Source organism: Aedes aegypti, chromosome 1 (assembly GCF_002204515.2).
Source record: "Aedes aegypti strain LVP_AGWG chromosome 1, AaegL5.0 Primary Assembly, whole genome shotgun sequence".
Lineage (NCBI taxonomy): Eukaryota > Metazoa > Arthropoda > Insecta > Diptera > Culicidae > Aedes > Aedes aegypti.
In genome coordinates this window covers 75,570,523-75,572,539 of record NC_035107.1, presented here as the reverse complement: position 1 = coordinate 75,572,539, position 2,017 = coordinate 75,570,523, and the positions used below count along the sequence as shown (strand labels likewise).

The 2,017-nt window shown below is 41.9% G+C and overlaps 1 long non-coding RNA gene across 2 annotated transcripts; it reads right to left on the bottom strand.

Moving 5' to 3' along the window:
- Positions 1-465: 465 nt before the first annotated feature.
- On the bottom strand, positions 466-1,719 carry LOC110674438. 2 transcript variants are annotated; one of them, XR_002498864.1, is made up of 4 exons: positions 1,345-1,719; positions 1,185-1,277; positions 990-1,103; positions 466-902 (listed from the first exon to the last, which is right to left on the bottom strand). It is a non-coding gene; the product is annotated as an uncharacterized LOC110674438 (long non-coding RNA). The 2 variants fall into 2 exon arrangements; XR_002498865.1 differs by having other exon boundaries at positions 1,185-1,719.
- Between the last annotated feature and the right edge of the window lie 298 nt (positions 1,720-2,017).

Genomic DNA, 2,017 nt, shown 5'->3' with positions numbered 1-2,017 from the left:
TTATGCTTTTACAATACAAGCGGCGCAAATTTAGCAAGAATTTAAAGTTCACTACAGGATCCAGAAACACCAGAAACTGTGATAGTTCAAAATATAATTTAATATTTTTTGCAGATTCCTATTTTTGTAAAAAAAATGTGCAATTGTTTTTCATATCAATAATTTTATTGAATTATTAAAGAATGTACTTTTTGCAAAAGTAGATTTTGTTCTAGCATGAAAAGTCTGGCAGAAACTTTGTCGAAAATATTTATGTTTTTGTATAAAATGATAATAGTGCGCCGCGCTTCTGATAAAAAATGTCAAAGGGCGCCGTGATTACAAAAAGTTTGGGAACCCCTGCCCTATGGGACACCCTGGGCATAGATTATCATTGTGCTTGCCACACAATGTACAATAATTATTCGTGCAATGGCAGGCAAAGAAATCTCTTCAATTAATTACTATGAAGTGCTAAAGGAACACTGAGTTGAAGAGGCAGGCCAAATTTTAGTAGGAACGTCGAGACAGAAAGAAAGAGTCAAAAACTAACATGGGACAATTATGTGTGGAGCGGCAGATTGAATGTCTGCCTGATAAAAATATTTAAATTTGTATTATTTGTTGCTAGACAACAGAGATTGTGTTGAAAACTACAGTAGTGCTTACGTCGACTATTTGATTATGGACAGGATAGTAGGAGTGGGAATGGGGCACCCAAAACAGCAATGGAAATGGAAGCTAATTACGAATTAGAAGGCGGTGGAAAGTGGTCAGCATTTGATTTCCATTGCAGATGCAAAAATAGATTCATTTTGTAACACTTACCGGTAGTTGTGGGGGAAGTCGGAACGGGAACACCTACTGGGCGGAACCAGCCAAGGCTGAAAACGAAACGTCCGGAACGGCAACAAAATCGGGAGCTTATTACGGAAGAGAAGACGGTGAAAAATGGTCAATATTTGATTTCGATTAGAGGAGCAAAAATACATTAATTTTGTATCACTTACCGGTAGTTGGTAGGGCGGAGCTGGTCACTCAATGCGGAGCCGGAACGGATGCACCTATTGGACGGCAACAGCCGCGGCGGGAATGGCGACAGTGGCACTGGGACAATAAAACGGCTAAAAAGAGAAGACGGTGGAAAATGGTCAAAATGGATTTCGATTACAGGCGCAAAAATGGATTAATTTTGTATCACTTACCGGTAGTTAGTAGAGCGGAGCCGGAAGAATTTGTCCTCAATGCGGAGCCGGAACGGGCAACAGCCACGGCAGGAAAGGAACAGAATGAAACGGCTAAACAGAGAAGACGGTGGAAAATTGTCAGCATTTGTATTGAATTGCATGCGTTTTTTTCACTTACCGGTAGTTCTGCAGAGCCGGAATAGCTCGATATCAACGGAGCAGAAACGGAATAGTAGAGCAGGAACGACAGTAGAGCAACAGCGGCGCAGGAAACCGGCAATAAAAGTGAACTTTTTTTTTTAAAAAAAGGGCAACTTTTCCGTGAATGCGCAGCCAACTATGCTTTGCACAAGCTTTGCTAAACACGTTTTGACAGGTGCACCGTGTGCGTAACGCTTTTCATGGTCATGATTTGGAGCTCATGAAAATGGTTGCTCTGAATCATGATAGTGGTAGCTCAGCTTCAAAAATCATGAGTCTGAATCATGATTTCGTCCCAAGAGCAATTTATAATTTTCATGATTCGTAAATCATGATAATGGGATCAGATTTTTTTCCCGTGCAGTGATCTCCAATTCCTCCGAGAAGTCGTTGGGAGATCGGTGTAGGTTTGCTGCGTGTTCGGAAACAGCAGCTTCGTGTGGGCTAGGAATGTCTAGCCCTAGATTGTGGGAGCTGACGAAATGCCGACCTATCGCTGCAGCCTTCTCCGCAGGGGTTATTAAGCGATCCTTAGAGTCGGTGTTGTCTAATGGGATCAACGGTGGAATTGGTCTGGGTTTGGATTTAAGAATTTCGGTCATTTTCCAGAAATGCCTAGCACTATCTGGAAGGGAGTGGATCCTTTTGGA